Source organism: Felis catus, chromosome A1 (assembly GCF_018350175.1).
Source record: "Felis catus isolate Fca126 chromosome A1, F.catus_Fca126_mat1.0, whole genome shotgun sequence".
In the NCBI taxonomy this organism is placed as follows: Eukaryota; Metazoa; Chordata; class Mammalia; order Carnivora; family Felidae; genus Felis; species Felis catus.
Genome location: NC_058368.1, coordinates 82,625,170 through 82,648,895, shown reverse-complemented (window position 1 = coordinate 82,648,895; position 23,726 = coordinate 82,625,170). Strand labels below are relative to the sequence as shown.

At 49.4% G+C, this 23,726-nt stretch overlaps 1 protein-coding gene across 3 annotated transcripts in view; it reads left to right on the top strand.

Moving 5' to 3' along the window:
- Positions 1-23,726, top strand: part of RASA3 (RAS p21 protein activator 3) — a 121,532-nt gene that overhangs the window by 15,235 nt on the left and 82,571 nt on the right. For 2 of the 3 annotated variants that reach the window (XM_045056242.1, XM_045056234.1), the window contains exon 2: positions 20,929-21,008. The exons of the other annotated variant lie outside the window; for it this stretch is intronic. The gene's annotated coding sequence lies outside the window, so the exon portion shown is untranslated. The remainder of the gene's footprint in view (positions 1-20,928; positions 21,009-23,726) is intronic. 3 annotated transcript variants of the gene reach the window in all.

The following is a 23,726-nucleotide window of genomic DNA, read 5'->3' as shown; positions in this document are numbered from 1 at the left end:
CAGCCCTGGAGCTGACTTCTCCCCTCCCCGGGGTTAACTGGGAGTTCTAGATAATTTCGTTGGTCATTTATAGAGTGCCTTCTCCCTGCATACGGACACGGGGCTACCGAGGGGTCAACACCAAACAAGGGTGAGGGAGTGTTTATGGACTCTTAGGTTTATACTAAAAACTTGCCCACATTATATTAATGGAGGAGAGTAAACAGAGATCAGTGAAGAATGAAGAAAAACAAGTTGCTTTGATACGTAAAATTAAACACATAATAATGTTCCACTCATGTTGGCCTGTGCAGTTTAAAGACCAGCCAAAAATAAGGTGCTATTTTTTCCAAGGTAGAATGAGGGTCCTGGCCTATCTTGCACAATTTAGTCCCCTGGGCCCTGTGTGATGAGCTCATGGCTGGTGATGGTCTGCCCTCCACCCTATCCTCCCCTCCCCCCTTGGGGGGGCAAGGTCGGGATGACCCAGCATCCTTCCCAGGCTAGTTTGGACTTGAGCCTAAGAAAGGAAGCCCCAGGAAATCCAGAATAGGGAGCTAGCACATGACGAGAGGAAATCATTTTCTGCTCCGCGGATGAAGTTGCCGTCTGGCTTTCTGATAGCGCCACGCAGGCCTCCTGCACATGTCTGCTTGGCGCACTGTACATGCTCGATAGCGGCTCGTGGGGTAAGTTCACGGGCATTGTAGAAATCTCTAGCATAAACTGTCTCACGATCTTGAAATGCAGGTGACCAAGCCCACTAATCTGGTTTCCTCATTCGTGTGTTTCTCTCTTTGACAGTCTGTCCAAAGCAGTTCCCCAGGTGGGCTTAACAGGGATCCCACTCCGTCGGGGCCACTCCGCACGAGGCCACTCCGCAGACACAGGCAGTGCACCCTCTGAGTGACCTCTTGACCTGCCTGGTGGGTGCATGGGGACGCGACTATTGGGTTAGGGTGTCCGGTGCACTGGGGTGGGCCCCTGTCCAGGGGGGACCGGGAGCCCCTCCTTGAGCAACTTCTGCCTCAGACCACAGAACAGGGAAAGCTGCCTGGCCTGCTCATTTGGGCGGTCCCAGGCCCACCCCGAGCCCCTCCCCCGGGTCAGGAAAGTTCCCAGTGCTTTCTCCAGCACCCTGCCCTCCAGCCCTCCTGCCCCCTGCCCTCCAGCCCTCCAGCCCCCTGCTCTCCAGCCCCCTGCCTTCCAGACCCCTAGCCCCCTGCCCTCCAGCCCCCCCTGACACTCACTCTCCCTTACCCCCCAGGAGTGGGTCTCATGCCCACTGAGGTTCCTCTTTGAAATACCGTGCACTGGGGGTGCCTGGGGGGGCTCAGTCGGCTCAGGTCATGATCTCATGGTTTGTGGGATCGAGCCCTGCGTCGGGCTTCTCACTGACAGTGCAGAGCCTTCTTGGCTCTTCAGAGCCTCTCTCTCTGCCCCTCCCCTGCTCATGTGCACACGCTCTCTCTCAAAATAAATAAACATTAAAAAAAAAAACAGTGTAAATGAAATACTGTGTACTGACTGCCGAGTCTGTGGCTGGGCTGCCTCAGCTCTGCTGCCTTACAGGAAGAGGAGGCTGCTGGGCCCCCTTGGAGTTGGAGGTAGAGGGTCATGTCCATCACCCCCCTCTTCAAGTTTTTGCCCCTTTGCCAAGGCTCTCCAGTGGGGTCCCCACACCAGCAGCATCACCTGGGGCTGGCTGGATGTGTAGATGTTGGGGCCCCACCCCAGACTCACAGAATCAGGAACTCTGGGGCCAGGCCCAGAGACCCATGTTTCATTCCCATGTAGTCTGAAGTGACTGCCCTGGTCCACGGCGAGCTGTCCCTTACAGCTGAGAACCCAGCAGTGCCCCCAGCACCGTCATCTGTGGAAGGAACTCTGCACAGTCCCTGGGGAGGTCCTCCTGCCTGGGCCACATGCCAGCTCCCCGTGGCCACTAAGCAGCTCAGGGAAGGAGCTCTTCGGGAGCCCTCAGCAAGCCTGTGTAGACGGAGTGCTTTGTTCCTCTCACAAGCAGTTGCGGTCACCAGGCTGGGGCGAGGACCCCGGCGTCTCTGTGCAGACTGTGTGGTGGGCCCAGACGTCAGTGCCGGTGGGGAGCGCAGGGCCAGGGTTTACAGGAGAGGGCAGGGCAGTGCCACGGGCTCAGCCACACGAGGGGCTCATCTGGGTTTTGCTTTTGTTTCTTCCACTAACAGCCACACTCCATTTTTTAATTAAAGGGTGGGGTGAAGTGTGTGCCTTCTCGGACAGCATAAATAGAAGACACTTGAAGTTGATCATGTTCTATTTTGAACCACGACTTGGGATTTGATGCGCCCCTAGACATACTGGTTTTGCTCAAATTACAAGTAGGGAGAGCCCTGATTACTGACCTTGGATGGAGGTTTTACATACTCTGCTATTACATTGGAGGGTTTTTTGAACAGCTTGTGTTGGTGAGGAGCTATTTTGGAAAGGAAGGTTGTCACGAATGTCTTTGAAAACCCTGAGCCTCGCCTGAGGAGTTGTTGGGAGGTGGGGTTCTGTGTGGGGGTGGAAAGTGACACCCCTTTCCCAGAGTCACCAGCCCACTGGGCTTTTGTGACAGCTCAGCTGCAGCATCACCAGTTTGCCGATCTGTGTTGTAGTTCTGATTTGTGTCTTTGGGGAGCCCTGGAGGGCTTTGCCAGGGCCGTATGGGGGAAGCACTGATGCGCCCGGGGTCTTTTAGCACCAGGACACCTCAGGTCGGTCCCACTGGCTGATCAGGCTTTTAGGGTGGATTCACAGTCCTCAGACACCATGAACCAGGTGGGAGGAGTGGGTCCCTGTGCAGTGAGGCTCTCTCCGGGTCCTCCAGGAGCCTGGGGCTAGAGGCTGGTGGGTGTGTCACAGCCTGCTGCTTGCAGGCTGACCTCCCAGTACAGGAATCTCATCCTCAACACAAGGAGGGGCTCCCAGTCCCCCCTAGACAGGGGCCCACCCCAGGGCACCAGACACCCTAACCACCGTGCAAGTCGTGCTGCAGTAGTCCCCCAAAGTGGAGGAGAGGCCCCTAGGGGCCAGTGCTCACCTTGCCTTCTGTCCCCTGTTCCTACCCTAAGGGTCTCTGGCACAGGTGCACTTTACCCCGGTCTTCTGAGGGTTTCCAGCAACTGTTGGCTTTGTGTCTTTTGGATACCGTGTGTGTGTGTGTGTGTGTGTGTGTGTGTGTGTGTGTATGTGTGTGTGTTTTCTCACTGAAGAAGATTTGGAGGATATAGAAAGCAAAGTGAGGATATGAAAAATTGTTATTCTACATCGAGTGTCTTTTGTTATGGATAAAACCCCCAGACGCTTCCTTTCTGGGGGCGAGATTGGACTGTTGCTGCGGGTGTGGGTGGCTAAGACACAGGGTGTGTTTATGGGGCACCTGCCGCCAGGATGCTCCACGTGCTGATGTCCCATGTGGATTCAGAGCTGTCATCCCATGCTTAAAGCTGGGAGGACTCCCCCACCGTGGTGCGTGGGACCCACTGCAGTCTCTGCTTTAGAAGTCGGAAAGAGGTTGTGCACTGTGTCCAGTGGATTTGAGGGCCCGGCTTCAGCCTCACGGGTGGCTCTGCAAGAGCATGGGCAGGTGTTAAGAGGACTAGTTAGAGTCAGGTGCTCAGGGCTCAGTTTTAGCGTTGAGGTTTGCCAGCTGCCTGGTTTGGGAGAAGGTGGAACCGGATTGTGGACGCAAAGTGCACGGTAAATGTCGCTTGGTTTTACCCTTGTGTCCTCGGGCTGTTGTTGGTTTGGGATCGTGTGAGTGTGACTGGGGTGCAGACGGGAGGTAAGCTTTGCATCCAACACTGGAGGCCAGAGGAGGCTGTGAATAGCGCTCCTGGTGCCTGGTGTGGGCAGGGAGGAACCAGGAAGAGCATGGCCCGGCTGGGGCGTGAAGGGAGGGAAGAAGCAGATGACCTGTGCCTCAGAGCACCTGCTGTTTACGTAACCCTTTCTCCATATGATACCACGGCGCCAGGGGCTTAGCCTGCAGTGGAGCCGGCCGAGAGACCCGAGGGGTCGACGGCTTCCCAGAAGTTTCCCCTGGGAAACTCGGGGTTTTGATCCCGTTGGAAGTTGTGAGTGGATTGAGATGGGCGCGGCGGCTGGCTGGGAGTCGGGTGACACATGCAGTTGCCACTGGCTCTGTGACCTGCAGTTCTGCTCTCTGACAAATTGGGTGTGCGGATAACTGAGCAGATTTTTATGGAAGATGGGGATTTACTGGGGGGACGTTTGGGGATGGCGATAAGCTCCCGTGGAGTAGTTGTTGTTGGGGTTGGAGTCCACACCCCTCTGTGGATGGCAGCCCCCGAGGTGACGTTATGTCCTGATGGACCTGCAGCTCCGTGGCTCCTCTGACCATACCCTCAGTGGGAGTACCCTCAGCAGGTGTACTCTCAGCGGGAGTACCCCCAGTGGGTGTACACCCAGCAGACTTTCAGCAGGTGTACCCTCAGTGGGTCTACTCTCAGTGGGCGTACTCTCAGCGGGTGTACCCTCAGTGGGTGTATCCTCAGCGGGTCTACTCTCACCGGGTGTACTCTCACCGAGTATACTCTCACCGGGTGTACCCTCAGTGGGTGTACCCTCAGTGTATGTACTCTCAGCAGGTGTGCTTTCAGCAGGCATACTGTCAGGGGGTGTACCCTTGGCGGGTGTACTCTCAGCGGGTGTACTCTGTGCTGGAGCACCGAGAGGCCTGTACAGTGGGGACTGGTCCCTGCTCACACATTAATTGCTGAAACTCTGTTGGGTGTGAGGGCTGAATGGGAGTAAAAGATTCAGAATGAACACCCCTGGGTGCTTGCTCTGCAGGCCTCTCTCAGGCACTGTTATCCCCATGTTACTATGATGGCATTTTGACCCCTCCCCAGCCTGGGAAGGGGTCTTGCAGGGATCTCTCTTCCTCCTTCCCTGAAACAGAATGAAACAAAACAAAACAAAAACTCAGGAAATGTAAACAACAACAACAACAACAATCTGAGGTGACAGCGGGGGAGGGCAGTTTGGCTAGGTGCGGGCCATCCCTGTGAACCTCTGTTTTGGGGAAAATCATGCTCGGCTCTATTCCGGGAAGTGCAGTGGTAGTGTGAGCCCTGCAGGACCCTGGTCTCCTCTGACCCTGGGTTGGGATGTGAGTGGAGGGGCCAGGGCAGCCTTCAGTGGGAGGGGAGCCTCCTGGGGGAGTGACAGGCCCTGCCCGGCTGTGGTAGGCATCCAGGTCGGGGGTGGCCCGGCCTCTGCTCCGTGGGAAGACTTACACACTTTTCTGGGACGTGAGATGTAGACATTCCCAGAGCAGTTTATGAGGGTAGATTGCAAACCCCGTGGAAGGATAGCACGAAGAGACAGGGCCCAAGATGTCACATCTGTGATTGAAACCCCACAGGGCACCAGGGGCTGTGCTAGTGCTCGGGCTTGTGTGCGATACTTCTCCTTTCCCTGTGATTTAGCTGTTCCAGGCAGTCATTTACTATCTTAACACACAGCTCTTGGCCTCCTCTGTGTCTAATTCAGGTTGTGCAAAACATTTGAGTCTCTCTGCCCTTGTGTATCCACCTGCCCTGACTGGGCCCTTTGCCCTCTGACCTCGTCGAGGCCTTTGTCCCGCCCCCCTGCCAGGCCTGACCTCCGCCCTCTTTGCTCCTCTCTGCCTCCTGGTCCCCCTGACCCCGGCTACCCAGGACCTGCCTTCTTCCTCAGTGTTTGGCAGGGTCGGGCCAGCAGTAGGTCTTGGTGGCCCAAAGTACTTTTTGTTTCTTAGACATCATGGTAGAAATTGAGATTGAGGGTTTTCTATGAATTAAACTTATTTTGATTCATGGAAAATTGACAGCTCAGGCCAGCCAAAGGCTCAGATTCTAGGAGCTAAAAATAGGCGTGGGGAGTAGAGGGCAGGTTGGCAGGGGTAGAGGCTCCAGATGGGGCATGTGGGCTGGCACTGGCAGGGACAGCAGAGCCCTGAGCTCCAGGAGGCTGGCAGAGGAAGTAGGACGAGCCCAGGTTTGCCTAGACAGCCCTCTCTCATCAAGCAACCATGCATGTTAAGGGGCGGAGCAGACAGCTTAAGCCTAATTTGTGATGAACTAAAGAATCAATGTGAAATTGCAGCGTTGGTTTTCTATTAGATGAGGCCAGACTTCAAACCAGAAAAAAAAAAAAAACATTATTCAGGTCAAAGGGCAGGGTGCCTGCTTTGTATGTAAGTCGGCGGCTGGGAGCAGTTGTAACGTGGAGACTAACGAAAGTGCTGGACTCACTAACGGAGGAGGTGTTTGCTGCATGTGCTGTGTGGTCGGTTTTTAAAATGTTCAGCAGGATATTCTTAGGTTTCTAATAGACAAAAAAGTATCACAGAGAACGCAGGAGGAGGTCAGAATATGCCCGGGAGCCTAATTTATGATGAAGATGGTATTTTAGTTCACTAAGGAAGGGTTGTGTAGTTTAGTAAGTGGAGTTGGCTTAATTAGCCATCTGTCTTGAAAAAAATGTCATCCTAACTCACACCACACAGAGTAAATTTGAATGGATTAATGGTTAGAATGTGAAAAAATAGCACAAGAATACCAGGCATCCCTTGGAGACTATTGTGAGTGACCTCTAGAATGTGGGAGAACTTTCTAAGTGACCAATAAAGGAGGAGCTCAGGAGGACACCATGACAGATTTGACTACATGAGAGCTAAAAATGAGAGTATGGCAAGACACCGCAAATGACAAATGACGTAGTTGAGGGAAGTGTCTGTGACGCCCACTCATGACCTACCTGCTTGTCACCAACCGGCGTGCTCACACTGGACACGCTAACCACGAGGGGGCCACGGGATCCGCAGGGCGCGTCTGGGACCTGACCCCAGGAGCCCCACGTGCACAGGTGTGTCTGGTTTCAGTGGCACGGCAGCAACGTTCCCCTGGTGCTTGGCTTGCGCCCCCATCCCAGAGGCAGGAACCCAGGCGTGGTGGGGGTGCGCACGCGGGGCCACCGGCGGCAGCGGCAGGTTGTTTCCAGACAGCAGTTGGGTGGACCCATCCCTGTCGGTCTGCCTGTGGAACACTGTGTCATTCCTGAAAAGGATGGAGGTACATCCACAGGTAGTAACGTATTTATTGTACAGCAAAGAGAAAGAGCTTATCGTTTTAGTGAACAAGTTCAGAACTACCTCCTCCCATGTGTGTAACCCTTATGCAGTTGTGAGACCAGAGATAGCCCTGGAGGCTTTCCAACCAAATGGTCAACTCAGCAGCATGGGGGGGCGGAGGGGTTGGAGGGGAGGAAAGATGATTTACTGTGTCCATATATGCTTCTGTAGCATGGTTGCAATGAATCTATATTTCCTTTGTAATTAAAACTGTTCAAAGATAGATAAAGAATACAATTTATTTATAGAACTCTCTGGTTTATTTTGAGAGAGCACTTGAAGAGGGGAGGGGCAGAGAGAGAGAGAGAGAGAGAGAGAGAGAGAGAGAGAATCCCAAGCAGGCTCCACGCTCAGCATAGAGCCAGACTCAGGGCTCCATCCCATAAACTGTGAGATCATAACCTAAGCCGAAATCAAGAGCCAGACACCCAACTGACTGAGCCACCCAGGCTCCCATCTTTATAAAACTCTTTAAAAAAAATTTTTTTTTTTTTAATTTATTTTTGAGAGAGACAGTGAGATAGAGTGTGAGCGGGTTAGGGGCAGAGAGAGCGGAGACACAGAATCCAAAGCAGGCTCCAGGCTCTTGAGCTGTCAGCATGGAGCCCAGTATGGGGCTTGAACTCATGAAATGTGAGATCATGACCTGAGCCGAAGTCGGACACTTAACCGACTGAGCCACCAGGCGCCCCCCCCCCCAAATTTTTAATATTTTAAAATTTTTAGTTATCTGTTTTTAAAATGTTTTTTAATGTTTATTTATTTATGAGACAGAGAGAGACAGAGCATGAACGGGGGAGGGTCAGAGAGAAAGGGAGACACGGAACCTGAAGCAGGCCCCCAGGCTCTGAGCTGTCAGCATAGAGCCCGACGCGGAGCTTGAACTCACAGAGCGTGAGATCATGACCTGAGCCAAACTCAGACGTTTAACCAACTGAGCCACCCAGGGGCCACCCCCCAAAAAAATTTTTTTAAGGGGCACCTGGGAGGCTCAGTCAGTTAAGCATCCGGCTTCGGCTCAGGTCATGATCTCACCATTCATGAGTTCGAGCCCCACATCAAGCTCTGTGCTGACAGCTCAGAGTCTGGGGCCTGCTTCGGATTCTGTGTCTCCCTCTCTCTCTGCTCCTCCCCCATTCGTGTTCTGTGTGTCTCTGTCTTGCTCTCAAAAATGAATAAACATTAACAAAAAAAATTTTTTTTTAATTTTTAAATGTTTATTTATATTTGAGAAAGAGAGTAAGAGAGGGAGAGAATGAGTGGGGGAGAGGCAGAGAGAGAGCGAGACACAGAATCTGAAGCAGGCTCCAGGCTCTGAGCTGTCTGCACAGAGCCCAGAATGGGGCTTGAATGCACGAACTACGAGATCATGACCTGAGCTGAAGTCGGACACCCAACTTACTTAGCAGCCCAAGGCGCCTCTAAAACTCTTAATTTTAAACACAGAGCTTTCTAAAAGGGATGATGCATATTATTAGTTACTATGGATTATGTGCTTACTGTATTCCCATAAATGGGATAGATGATTTTGTAGCATGTGTTACAATTTGGACCCACCTGGCTCAGGAGTTAAACAGAAAATAACTAAGTGATTAACTCAGCAGGTAGGTCTGGCATGTCTACCATTCACCAGGAATTCACTTTCTGCACTGTGAAGGGCCCGGCCTAACTGTGGTTTGTGGGTGAGTTTCTGATTTAAGGTAAATGAAATGGGCATTTAATCACAAAGCTCTGAATTATGTTTCATTTTACATTTAAACTCTATCAGAAATTGCCTTTATTATTACACATAATACATGGACATGGTCAGTGTTTAATATCAAAGACAGGTATTATTGGCTATTAAATTCATAAGCACTTCTACTTAATTATAAACATAATGCATGTTTTTTTTTTTTTCAAAAAAAATTTTTTTTTCAACGTTTATTTATTTTTGGGACAGAGAGAGACAGAGCATGAACGGGGGAGGGTCAGAGAGAGAGGGAGACACAGAATCGGAAACAGGCTCCAGGCTCTGAGCCATCAGCCCAGAGCCTGACGCGGGGCTCGAACTCACGGACCGTGAGATCGTGACCTGGCTGAAGTCGGACGCTTAACCGACTGCGCCACCCAGGCGCCCCAACATAATGCATGTTTTTGAAAAACTAAGTTCTAGGTTTTCAAGAATAAGAAAAAAGAGACTCCTTCCCCCACTGAGAGGCTTCACAGCCAGCGTTTGGGTAACATCTCGGTTCTTCTGTTTAGGTACTTCTCCTCCATTCTTATTTTTCCTATGGAGATACCTTGTGGGCACATACACGTTTATTAGATGTTAACTACACACATATATACATCTATATTACATATATCTTTTGAGAATTTTACTCCAAACATTTCTACGTATTTCTGGAAGTTCTTTGTAAAAACCACTTTGGTTGCTGTGCGGCCTTCTCCTAGACTCGCTTTCCTTGTCCTCCCCTCCCTCACCCGGCCCCTCTGTTGCTCGGGGCACCGGTAGCTTCCTGCCTATGTCCTCAGGGGTCCGACCCACTGTCTGAAGCCTCGCGTCCTGGCCTAGCGCTGGTCGAAGGCATTTTATCTGTCGTAGTCTCCATTGTTGAATGTTTGTTTCCTTGTTTTTTTGCCAACACAAATATTGCTATAATAAACACTGATCATTTATGAATCTTCATTTTATGTATTATAATTGACCCTCAAACAACGTATCTTTGAACTATGTGGGTCCACTTACACGTGGATTTTTTCCAATAAATACAGTGCAGTACTATAAATGTATTTTCTCTCCCTTATGATCTCATTTTTTTCTCTTCCCTTATGTCTTAATAACATTTTCTTTTCTCTGGCCTACTTCTTTATAAGAACACAATGTGTAACACATGTACCTAAAAACCATGTGTTAATCAACTGTCTGTGTTGTTGGTAAGGCTCCTGGTCAACAGTAGGCTATTAGTAGTTGTTTTTTTATTTGATTGAAGTATAATTAGCACACAATGCTGTGTTAGTGTCAGGTGTGCACCATAGTGATTCAGTAGTCCTACACATTGCTCAGGGCTCATCACCATAAGTGTGGTCACCATCTGTCACCATACAGGGTTGTTACAGTTCTCTGTGCTGTACTTTTCATCTCCCTGACTTACTTATTTGATAACTGGCAGTTTATATAACCCCTCACCCCCTTCGTCTGTTTCACCCACCCACCCCCACCCCTACCCCCTCTGGCAACCGCTGGTTTGTCCTCTGTATTTGTGAGTCTGGTGTTTGTTTGTTTGCTTTTAAGATTCCATATATAAGTGAAATTGTATGCCACTTGTCTTTCTCTGACTTATTTCACTTAGCATTGCACCTCCAGCTCTATCCATGTTGTCACAAATGGGAAGATGTCTTTCATTTTTATGGTTGAGTAATATATATGTATAACAGTAATGTAAATAGCATAATATAATAATGTTAATATAATATATATTATATGAATAACATAACATAATATGAATAAAGCCATAATAAGCATAAGGGTGCATATATCTTTTCAAATTAGCGCTTTCATTTTCTTTGGGTAAATACCCAGTCGTGGAATTACTGGATCATATGGTTAATTCTATATTTAATTTTTTGAGGAGCCTCCACACCGTTTTCCACAGTGGCTGCACCATTTTGTACTCCCACCAACAGTACATGAGGGTCCCTTTTCTCCACATCCTCCCCAACACTTGTTGTTTCTTGTGTTTTTGAGTTTAGCCATTCTGACAGGTGTGAGGTGGTATCTCATTGTGGTTTTGATTTGCATTTCCCCGATGATGATGATGTTGAGCATCTTTTCATGTGTCTGTTGGCCATCTGTGTGCCTTCTTTGGAAAAATGTCCATTCAGGGGCTCCTGGGTGGCTTAGTCAGTTGAACGTCAGACTCTCGATTTTGGCTCAGGTCATGATCTCAGGGTCACGGGATGGAGCCCCATGTCGGGCTTCATGCTGAGTGCCAAGTCTGTGTGAGATTCTCTCTCTCCCTCTCCTTCTGCCCCTCTCCTGCTTGCATGAAGGGTTTCTCAAAAAAAAAATAAAGATAAATTAAAAAAAAAAAGAAAATTGTCTGTTGAGGTCCTCTTCCTATTTTTAATCAGATTATTATTTTTCTGGTGTTGCGTTGTACAAGTTCTTTATATATTTTGGATATCAATCCTTTATAGATTATGTCCTTTGCAAATATCTTCTCTCATTTAGTAGGTTGCCTTTTGATTTTGTTGGTGGTTTCCTTTGCTGTGCATGAGATTTTTATTTTGGTGGAGTTATTTTTGCTTCTGTTTCTCTTGCCTGAGGAGGCATATCCATAAATATGTTGCTCCGGCCAATGTTCATGAGGTTACTTACTGCCTATGTTTTCCTTTAGGATTTTTATGGTTTCAAGTCTCACATTTAGGTCTTTAATCCATTTTGTTTTTATTTATTATTATTACCTTTTTAATGCTTATTTTTATTTTTCTCTTTTTGAGAGAGAGAGAGAGAGAACATGCCAGAGTGTGAGCAGGGGAGGGGCAGAGAGAGAGAGAGAGGGAGACATAGAATCCGAAGCAGCTCCAGGCTCCGAGCTGTCAGCACAAAGTCTGAGCTCACAGTTCCAGCTCACGAACTGTGAGACCATGACCTGAGCCAAAGTCAGATGCTCAACCAACTGAGCCCCCCAGGTGCCCAAGATCTTTAATCTGTTTTGAGTTTGTTTCTGTATGTGGTGGAGGAGGGCGGTCCAGCTTTGTCCTTATGCATGTTGCTGTCCAATTTTCCCAACACCATTAGTTGGAGGGACTGTCTAGTTGAGGGACCCACCATCACTGAGATTGTGATACCTCCAGCTTTGTTCTTCTTTCTCAAGATTGCTTTGACTGCTCAGGGTCTTTGTGGTTCCATACAAATTTTAGGATCATTTGTTCTAATTCTGTGGAAAATGCTGACAGGGATTGCATTAAATCTGTAGGTTGCTCTGGGTAATATGGACATTTTAACAGTATTGGTTCTTCCAGCTCACGAGCATGGAATGTCTTTCCATCTTTTTGTGTCGTCTTCAGTTTCTTTCATGAATGTTTCACAGTTTCATAGTTTTCAGAGTGTAGTTCTTTCACTTCCTTGACTAAGTTTATTCCTAGGTATTTCATTATTTTTGGTGCAGTTGTAAATGGGATTGTTGTCTTAATTTCTCTTTCTGCTACTTCATTATTACTGTAAAAGAATGCAGATTTCTGTACATTAATCTTGTATTTTGTGACTTTACTGAATTCATTTATCAGTTGTAATAGATTTTTAGTAGAGTCTTCAGGGTTTTCTATAAATAGTATCATGCCATCTGCAAATACTAAAAGTTTTACTTCTTCCTTACCAATTTAGATGCCTTTTTATTTCTTTTTCTTGTCTGATTGCTATAGCTAGGACTTTTGTTACTATGGTGAATTAAAAGTAGGGAGAGTGGATATCATTGTCTTGCTCCTGATCTTAGGAGAAAAATCTCAGTTTTTCCCCATTGAGGTTGTTTCCTGTGGGTTTTTCATACATGGCCTTTATAACGTTGAGGTGTGTTCCGTCTAAACCTACTTTGTCAAGGGTTTTTTTTTTTTTTTTAATCAGTGGGTGTTGTATTTTGTCAAGTGCTTTTTCTGCATCTATTGAGGTGATCGTCTGGTTTTTATCAATTCTCTTGTTGATGTGATGTATTTCATTGATTTGCAGATGTGGAACCACCCTTGCCTCCCTGGAATAGATCCCACTTGATCGTGGTGGATGGTATTCTTTTTTAATGTATTGTTGGATTTGGTTTGCTAGTATTTTGTTGAGGAATTTTGCATCCATGTTCATTAGGGATATTGGCCTATAGTTCTCTCTTTATCTGGCTTGTAATGCTGGTCTCCTAGAATGAATTGGGAAGTTTTCCTTTTTCTTCTATTTTTTGGAATAGTTTGAGAAGAGTAGTTAAGTTCTAGGGGAATCAAAAATTATATGTGGATTTGTGACTTCACAGGGGCATCACCTGTAACCACTGCATTCGTTGTTTTAAGGGTAAAGTTGTATTTTCCCAGGAGATCTAGATATTGATTTATTCATGGCTTTCAAAAAAATATTTTAGAAGATTGAGCAGCTATGGCAACTGTGGAAATCAGCCAGGTGTAAGGGGAGGCAGAAAAGTAGTGTGTGCCTGACAGAAGCTTCCTTGGCCTCTTGTATGGCATAGCAACAATGTGTGGGCGCCTCAGTGTCAAGCTGTGGATCCTTGAAAGTGTGGAAAGTGAACTTCTGCTTTGTCAGGCTTGGCCCCTTGAGGTGATGGTGGCTTTTCAGGGACGACAAGTGGGAGAGCATCCCTGCTCCCTGGGAGGCTGGGGCTGCTCTGCTCTCAGCTGAGGGGCTCCCGAGCCCCTTTCCGCCACAGCTCCTTGCCCTGGGCACCGTCCCGAAGCCGTGGCTGCTCATCGGTTCCAGGATAAAGAGGTTCAGAGATGCGGTCAAGGTGCCAGCTCACCAGCACCTGCCTCCAAGCTCTGAGAGTCTCAGCTGCTGGGTAAATACACCAGGCCCTCGCTTGCTACACAGCCTGCCTCCCTGGCGTGTTGGGACGAGGGTGTGAGGCACAGGGATAGCACATGGTTGGTTGCCCACTGGGGACACGGCCAGGAACCCCTGCGGGCAGAGGTTTCAGACCGTGGGTGGTGGCTGTTCTGCCTTGAGGGAGTGAGGGCCTCTTGGTCTCACCTGTGAGCTGGGAAGGCCTGTAGCGTGCCGTGCCGCCAGCCCTGGGCCACCTGGAGGGCTCTGTCCGGGGCCCTCGGGTTTGGGCAGCGGAGGGCCAGCCAGGGCTGACTGGTGCTGTTGGGCGGGAGAGGGCGCCGGCGCCCTGGCTGCGCTTCTGTGCCAGCTGGGGCCTCGTGGTGTTAGGCTGAAGAGGAAGGTACATCTGTCTCTCCTGGCCAGTCTTGCAGACTGATAAATGAGGAAGGAAAAACCAAAGTTTCAAGTTTTCCATTGCTTCCTATTCTAAACTTGCCATTAGGATGCAAACCCAGGGGCCAGCACAGGCTTTGGTTTGTGGTTCTCTGCGGGGGGCCGCACATTGGAGCCATCTGTCCGTGTGGCCAGTGACCCAAGGAGGGTGGCCACTCCCACTGTGTGGTGCTGGGGGCAGGGCCCTCGGTGTCACCCCTAGTGGGTGATATTGCTGCCGGTTGAAGGTTCGGGTGATGACCACCCAGCAGTGCCAGGCTTGGATGGCGGCAGTGGCTCTGCCGGCAGGTGGTGGGTGACTGCTGGCGACCACGCAGGCCCTTCCTAAGGTTTGGCTGCATCTGGCGGGGGGCCGGGCTGTGGCAGGAGCTCTCTCCGGGGCCCGGGTCTGTGTGACCAGCCTGCAGCCCCCTTTGGAGGACTGTGGTCTCTGCAATAGATACAGGGGCCTCTGGGGTTCTGCAGCACATGTTGGTGCCTTGGGGCCTTTTAGACACTTGCACTTTGATCAGGGGAGAGCTACCCTGATGGGAAGTGCTGCTCAGAGAGCGTCCGCTTGGACCCAAAGTCCAACAGCCAGCGGGCACATGTCTCATGGCATCAGAGAGGTGGTGGGCTGCGTGTCTTTGCCAGACGCCCCCGAGACATTGGTGGCAAGCAGACCCCTCAATCACTCCCTGGGCCGGGCTCACGAGTCTGCAGAGGATGCAGTGCTGCCTTACTCTGGCAGATGAGGACATCGAGGGGCTGGGAGCTGCAGGCTCTGACTCTAGTCCCTGCTCTGGGACTGGTTACTCCTTGGGGACCCAGAGCAACACACGCCTTCCGTGTGAAGCAGGTCCACAGCCTGGCCTTTTGCTCTTTGCTTGTCCCACAGCTCCCAGACCCTGAGAGGGTGATCCCCGGTTCCCTTGGGAGAGAGGGCCTGAGTTTCAAGCCCAGAAGGGAGACGTCAGTGCACTGTCAGGCCTCTGAGGGCCATAGACTTCCCAGGTCGCCATGGCACAGGGTGAGGGGTGCTGCCTGTGGGCTTGGTTCCCGCCCCGGCCAGCACCAGGGTCTGCCCAGCCCTGTTCCAGTGAGGCTCCTCAGCAGGAAAGCCCCCGTCCCCACCATCTAGCAGGTGGGCCCGGGGCAGACCGCTGTTGAGAAAGTCCTGCAGGAACACCACACCCGTGTTACCGGGCCCTGGAATCACTGCCTGTGTGCCACAGGCCACCTCAGGCTCTGGTGTGTGTCAGAGGGGCATCTGCAGCAAGGAAGGCGGAGGTGGTGTGCTGACCAAAATACCACCGCAGTGTGGTGAGGAGCCCAGACAGCCCCGTGGGTTTTGAATCCCAGTTCTGCTTCGAGATGGGTGTCATGCTCAGAAAGCTGTGCCTGTGGCTGGTGAGCTCTGCGAGGTCACTGGTATTGGGGGTGTTGTGACACCTGTGATCAATGCGCCACTCCCTCTGGGCAGAGGACCTCTCCACAGTCCTTGGATTTTTCTTTTTAATGTTTATTTTTGAGAGAGAGACAGAGAGACAGAAAGAGCATGAGCAGGGGAGAGAGAGAGAGAGAGGGAGACTCAGAATCCGAGGCAGGCTCCAGGCTCTGAGGTGTCAGCACAGAGCCTGACGCGGGGCTCGAACTCACCAACTGCGAGATCATGACCTGAGCTGAAGTCGGACGCCCAACCGACTGAGCCACCCAGGCGTCCCTCACAGCCCTTGGATTTTAAAGATAAGGTATCTGGGCTCAAGGGGATGGGCAGGTGGCCGCACAGAAGTCCAGCACTGGGAGGGGGACTGGGTGACCTGAATGTTGAGATGAAATCAGAGTCTCCAGGTACTTTTTTTCACTATTTCAGCAAAGTTTTGCAAGACATCCTGTGTGCGTCCACGTGGCCTCATTCCTAGTGGCCCATAGTTCCTCCAGGACAGCCGGCCTGTACTCCGGCCAGTGTTTCCTGCCTAATTAGACCAATGGCAGCGTTAAAAATAACTTTGGAGTTTAAACAAATCCAGCTGAGCAGAGATCCCTGGCTTCCGTGCGAGGTGCTGGGGGCAGGGGTTTGAAGGACACTTGCTTCGGCCCCCGGGAGGGAGGGGTCGCCACAGCCTGTGCTGCAGTCTGGGGCGTGAAGTCAGGTGGGGACACACAGCCCAAATGTGCCGGGTGGGCCTGGAATCCAGCAGAGGTTCCTGATTTCTTGCGGTTGGCAGACGGACAGACCTTTTCTTCTCTCCTGTGCATGAATCAGCTAACACAGAAGTCTGTGGCCTTTTGGAAATAATTTTAAAGCTTTTATTACTTCATTTTTAAAATCCCTCTGAAGGTCCTGCCTCCTCAACCCATGGGCCTTCCAGCTGCCTCTCTCCTTGCCAGCCTATCATGAAGAAGTCTGTCTTCCGGAATGTTCCATGGGTGATGCATCTGAGGTCATCTTGGCAGGCCTAGGACTTTTGACCTCTGGGTGGTTCCCGGTTAGCTCCAAGGATGGCTCTTTTGTTCAGCATGTGTTTGCCAAGAGTGAGGATTGGCTCTGGGAAGTGAGTGAGGGGTGACGGAGCCCGTGAGGCCTGGCCTTTGCTCTCAGCAGGGGCAGACTGTGCACAGAACACAGCGATCATGTGGGGTGGGAGGGGGCGCCTGCACGCCCTGGGAGTGGCACAGGGCAACCCTGCCATGTGGCTCCAGGGATGGGGCGGATGTGGATGCTGGGAGTGTGGGTCAGCATGGCCCGCGGTGGAGGAGACACAGGGGCTTGGGCCAGCGCCGCGTTTTGACTCGTGGAGGTGAGTCGTTGAAGGTCATCCTGCACACGCAGATGGGTGTTAGCTGGTGGGGATCTCTGAATGCTCGGTGGGCAGAAGTGCTTTGTTTGGTGGGCAGTGGGTGCTTTTGAGGGCAGAGGAGGGAAGGACAGTGCCCCACGCACGTCAGCCACTTGCTGTCAGTACAGAACGGGCATGTGGGGGAGGTTTGGCGAAACGGTGGTCCGGCCGGAACAGATGTCCGTGGAAGCACAGCTCTTCCTAGAGAGGGTGCTGAGGCTTCTGGGTCTTTACGGCCACGGAGGAGGGTGGTCCGTTCAGGGAGGGTCTCCTGAGGCAATGAGGAGGCACTCCGGCTAGGGACAGTGTCAGAACAGCTGGGTGTCACTCAAATGCAGCAAGGTGGGCTGAGGACCGTGACCCGGGAGCCCAGAACCCCCCTGGGGCTGGTAGCACACAGGTTCTGTGCTCACACACCAGCCTTGGGCGGCCCTGAAATCTGCCTTCTGACACGGTGCGGCTGCCGCTGCTCTCCTGGGGACGACTTTCTTTTTTCTTTCTTTTTAAATAATTTATTGTCCAGTTTGTTAGCATACAGTGTATACAGTGCGCTCTCGGCTCGGGACTAGATTCCCATGGTTTATCGCTTACATACAACACCCAGTGCTCATCCCAAGTGCCCTTTTCAGTGCCCGTCACCCATTTTCCCCTCTCCCCTGCCCCCCATGAGCAACCCTCAGTTTGTCCTCTGTATTTAAGAGTCTCTTATGGTTTCTTTTCCTCCCTCTCTCTTTGTATCTTATTTTTCCTTCCCTCCCCCTATGGTCTTCTGTTAAGTTTCTCAAATCCCACACGTGAGTGAAATCATATGATACCTCTCTTTCTCTGACTTATTTCACTTAGTATAATACCCTCTAGTTCCATACTCCATTGTATATATATACACCACATCTTCTTTATCCATTCATCCGTTGATTGAACATTTGGGCTCTTTCCATACTTTGGCTATTATTGATAGCATGGCTATAAACATTGAGGTGCATGTACCCCTTTGAATCAGTACCCCTGTATTCTTTGGATAAATACCTAGTAGTGCAATTGCTGGGTCATAGGGTAGTTCTATTTTTAATTTTTTGAGGAACCTCCACACTGTTTTCCAGAGTGGCTGCACCAGCTTGCATTCCCACCAACAATGCAAAAGAGATCCTCTCTCTTCGCATCCTCGCCAACATCTGTTGTTGCCTGAGTTGTTAGCCATTCTGACAGGTGTAAGGTGGTATCTCATTGTGGTTTTGATTTGTATTTCCCCAATGAGGAGTGATGTTGAGCATTTTTTTCATGTGTCAATTGGCCATCTGGATGTCTTCTTTGGAAAAGTGTCTATTCATGTCTTCTGCCCATTTCTTCGCAGGATTATTTGTTTTTGGGTGTTGAGTTTGAGAAGTTCTTGATAGATTTTGGGTACTAACCCTTTATCTGATATGTCATTTGCAAATATCTTCTCCCATTCTGTCAGTTGCCTTTTAGTTTTGCTGATTGTTTCCTTCGTGGTGCAGAAGATTTTTATCTTGATGAGGTCCCAATAGTTCATTTTTGCTGTTGTTTCCCTTGCCTCCGGGGACGTATTGAGTAAGAATTTGCTGTGGCTGAGGTCAAAGAGGTTTTTGCCTGCCTTCTCCTCGAGGATTTTGATGGCTTCCTGTCTTACATTGAGGTCTTTCATCCATTTTGAGTTTATTTTTGTGTATGGTGTGAGAAAGTGGTCCAGGTTCATTCTTCTGCATGTCGCCGTCCAGTTTTCCCAGCACCACTTGCTGAAGAGACTGTCTTTATTCCATTGGATATTCTTTCCTGCTTTGTCAAAGATTAGTTGGCCATATGTTTGTGGGTCCATTTCTGGGTTCTCTATTCTGTTCCATTGATCTGAGTGTTTGTTCTTGTGCCGGTACCATACTGTCTTGATGATTACAGCTTTGAAGTATAACTTGAAGTCTGGGATTGTGATGCCTCCTGCTTTGGTTTTCTTTTTCAAGATCTCTTTGGCCATTCAGGGTCTTTTGTGGTTTCATACAAATTTTAGGGTTGTCTGTTCTAGCTCTGTGAAGAATGTTGGTGTTATTTTGATAGGGATTGCACTGAACATGTAGATTGCTTTGGGGAGTATCGACATTTTAACAATACTTGTTCTTCCTATCCAGGAGCATGGAATCTTTTTCCATTTTTTTGTGTCTTCTTTAATTTCTTTCATAAGCTCTCTATAGTTTCAAGTGTATAGATTTTTCACCTCTTTGGTTAGGTTTATTCCTAGCTATTGTGTGGTTTTTGGTGCAGTTGTGAATGGGAACGATTCCTTGCTTTCTCTTTCCGTTGCTTCATTATTGGTGTATAGGAATGCAAGTGGTTTCTGTACATTGATTTTATATCCTGTGACTTTGCTGAATTCATGGATCAGTTCTAGCAGGTTTTTGGTGGAGTCTTTCAGGTTTTCCACATATAGCATTATGTCCTCTATGATGGGGACTACTTTCTGAGCCACTGGAATGTTGCTTGTCCTGATGATTGGCCACCCAGTTTACAGATGGGAAACTGAGGCCTAGGGAGGCAGACTGATGTGCCCAGGTCATGTGGTTTGGGTAGTGTTGTTTCGTGCTGTTTCTCCTGAGTCTCTGGGGTGCAGGTGTAGACTGGTGTGTGTGTGTGAGTGCTTGCACATGAAGCTGTGCCCACACCTTGAAGCACTGTCCTGAGGCCACAGTGGGAAGCCCTTGAACACAGGATGTCAAGCCAAAGAGGCTAGAGGCTGAATGTGCATGATTGCATTTATATGAAAGACCCCAAAGAGGCAGATCTGTGAGCCAACAGTGGGTTGCTGGGGGCGGAGGCCAGGACAGGGTGAAGGCTCTCAGGGCGGCTTCACTTGCAGTTGATGAAAATCCTTTGGAATTAGTGTTGATAGTTGTACAACTCTGTGAATTTACTGAAAAGCACTGAGTTGTACATTTTAAAAGGTTGAATTTTATATGTAAATTGTGTCAATAAAAAATAATTGCAAAATTACAAAAAAGCCTAAATTATTCACCTTTCGAGGACGACAGGACACTAATTCGTTACTTGAAAATCTGGTAAATAAGTGGAATAATCAAGCATTTATCCCAGCTTTCTGTGTGAGCTTCACGAAAGAGTTATCAAATGGTAGAGGAGGGGCAAGCTTCTCTGTATAAAATTACTTCAGTTTATAAATTAAAACGAGAGGTGAGGGGCGCCTGGGTGGCTCAGTTGGTTGGGCATCTAACTGCAGCTCAGGTCATGATCTCATGGTCTGTGAGTTCTAGCCCCGCATGGGGCTCTGTGCTGACAGCTCGGAGCCTGGAGCCTGCTTTGGATTCTGTGTCCCCCTCTCTCTCTGACTCTCCCCTGTTCGTGCTCTCTCTCTCTCTCTCTCTCTCAAAAATAAATAAACATTAAAAAAATTTTTTTTAAAGGTGAAATTCGAATCCAGTCTGCAACCTCTAGTGCTTTAACAGGTCTGGCTCCATTTTTATGAGGTTCAGAACAGGCAAAACTAACAGATGTTATAAAATTTTGAAGAGTGCTAAGCCCTCCTGGGAGGGGTATTTACCTGGGAAGACTGGAAGAACATTCTAGAGTGCTGGGACCATTCCACATCTTGGTCTGGCTACTGATTACATACTGTGTACATATGTGAAATTCGCTGAGTTGTGTTTACCAAGTGTATGTTCACTCCCAACAAAAATGTACGAATAAAAATGAAATTAGGGGTGCCTGGGTGGCTTGGTCGGTTGAGCGTCCAACTTCAGCTCAGGTCATGATCTCGAGGTTTGTGAGTTCAAGCCCCGCATTGGGCTCTGTGCTGACAGCTCAGAGCCTGGAACCTGCTTCGGATTCTGTGTCTCCCTCTCTCTCTTCCCCTCCCCCACTCACACTCTGTCTCTCTCTCTGAAGAATAAATAAACATTAAAAAAATTTTTTTAAATTAAATTAAATTAAATGTAAAATTTAAAGGAATTTATTTATACCCTTTCTTGCTCCAGAAAAGGATGTTGGGTGGAATGTGGCCCCTGTGTCATAACCACAGTCACACAGAACAGCCACGGCCTCGGTCAAAACACTGGTAGGCATCTTTACTTTTCTTTTTTAAATTGTGATAAAATGTGCATAACATAAAATTCACCATTTCGGGACACTGGGTGGCTCAGTTGGTTGAGCTTCTGACTGGACTCTTGGTTTCTGCTCAGGTCACATCCCAGGGTTGAGTGATCAAGCCCTGTGTTGGGCTCCCTCTGCTTCCCTCCCCTGCTTGTGCACACACAGGCTCTCTCTCTTTCAAAAAAAAAAAAAAATCACCATCTATCCCTTTTTAAGTATAGACTTCAGTGGGATTTACTGCATTCTCTTGTCGTGCAACCACCACTCACCTTTAGTTTCAGACTTTTTAATCACCCACAGGAGCAGTGTGTATTCCTCCAGCAAGCCCGTCCCACCTGCCCCTGCACAACCTATGATGTCCGCTGGTCTCTGGATGGCAGGTGCACACGTCTGGGTTGTCCCCACCTTCGGGCTACTGTGAACAGCGCTGCCGTGGACATTCACCTACACCTTTCTGTTCTCAGTTCTTGTGAGCGTTTGGCTGCCTGCTTCCCACAGGGCTGCGCTGCTCACGCTCCCAGTGGCCGTGGAGGAGTGCCACACTTTCTCACCGACGCCTGGTGTTTTCCTGTGTTACAGACATCCCAGCTGCCCTCATGGTGGAGGGTCTCTCCCTGCTGGTCTGTCTTGCGTTTCCCTGGACACACGATGCTGAGCGTCCTTTCCTGTCCGTGTGCCAGTTTGGATATCTTGGGGAAAATGTCCTTCAGGTTGTTTGCCTGTTTTTAAATTGGGTCATTTGTAGCTGTTGAGTTGTAGGAACTCTTTATATATTTTGGATACCAGAATGCTTACCAGATCTGTGGCCTGCAGGTTCTGTTTTGTGGTAACTGTCTCCCACACTCTGCATTGCTGCAGACCTCTGCTCTCATCGCCTGTTTCTTTCTGTCCAGCTCGGAGGAGCAGAGCCAGCCAGCCTTGGTGGTCGTGGCGCCTTGCTCGGGGGGTTCTTCCAGCCCCCCGCCCCTGCCTGGGGGTTGCCACCGTCTGTCTTCTCTGTGCCTCTCTTCTGGCCGCTGAGAGGAAGGAAAAGAGGAAGGGATTTTATGGGTTTGTTGGGGGGAGCAGTCCCTCTGCCGTCTGCACGCGGATGATAGCACCGCTAGGGTTTCCACAGTGCCTCTTTCCTTATGGAGCCACACGTGGCACACACATGCATCTCACAGGTGTTGCACAGGACTGTTGCAGTGACACTTACTAACATGGATGTTACCTTTGTGTGAAGTCCTGTGAGCACACGGCCCTGTGCTCAGCTGTCGTAATTGCCTTCACTACTTGCAGACCCCCCAGCAGAGTTGGAGACCACCCTGACTGCAGCATTCGAAGTGCCTGAGACATGGCCAACCTAAGAGATAATAAGTTACTTATGAAAAGGGCAAGCTTTCATCAGAAAGGCCTCTGAGTCTCTTTACCCCAGAATAACATGAAATCTTGCTCTTGGTGCAGACCCTGGGTCTGTGAGGACCCAGGCGGTTTCCCTTTGGGTCAGACATGAATGAACAAAGGAACATCATCTGTTTAAAAGTCTTTCCAGAACTTCGGGTTTTGCATTAGAGGTATGAGTGACAGGCTCTGATTTTATAAGGAAGAAAATGGTTTTTCTAATCTTTTGTTAACATCTAAGAAATTTTCTCTCTCAAGTTCAAGCCAGGATTCTTACAGAGAACGGTGTGGGAAAAAGAAAGAGAAGTACCAAAGTATTCAGGGCAGAAAAGAACAGCCTGAAATCCTATGTTGGTTGTTTCTGGAGAAAACAAACAAACAAACAAACCCTAGGTCTTGCAGAAGACTGGCTCTCTTTCCAGCATAGGCTGGGAGGGGTCGTCCTCGCCAGGCCAGGGTCTTACTTTATGAATCAAGGAATTGTGATTTGTGAAAGCAGCTACAGGTTTGAATGGAAATTTGGACCATTTAATGTATTTAAAAAGCTCTTAGAAGCGGAATTGTGCCTTAAACAGGGTAAGAGGACCTGGACGCTGAATTCGTACTTTGTCAAGTGATAAAGGCCCTTGGACGGGCCGGGGGGTGTCCTCCTTACGGCCCCGAGCACAGCCTGGAGGAGGCAGGCGCTCAGGCTGAGCGAGAGGGGACGAAGTGAAGGGTGAGCTGGAGGGGGCAGTGGTGTCTGGTCACAACACACAGCCACATGGTCGTGATGTACAGGCGTCTTGTGGAGTTAGCATGTTTGGAGTCAACTTACCGAGAGAGTAGGTGAGACAGTGTGAGGTACAGAGCAGCGTGAAGTGTTGAGTACTTGACGTAGTAAAATGATTGGGAGGCAGGAGTGGGGGATGTGCATGACCCTAAATTCTTCATCTTTCATGGCAGGGAGTCAACAGTTGATTTTAAATTGATAAACCGAGAAATATCAGTGACGCTGTTATTTAAATTGGTGATGTTTGCTCCAGGGCCAAGAAACAGAAACCAGTGACATTTCTAGAGGGTGGGTCTATGGCTGGGCCTGGGGCTGTGGAAAGACTGTAGCATTTAATCTTGGATTCCCACAGTTGTGTTACCGGTACTTCTGAGCAGCAATGACAAAATACATATAAAGAAACTATTTTAAAGGAAACCTATACACACAGTGTTTCCGCCTCTCTCCTTGGCCCCTGAGGCTGATCCAGAGTTGTAGACCAGCCTTGGGAACCTCACACTTTCTCTAGGAAAGAAGCTGGATCTTTCC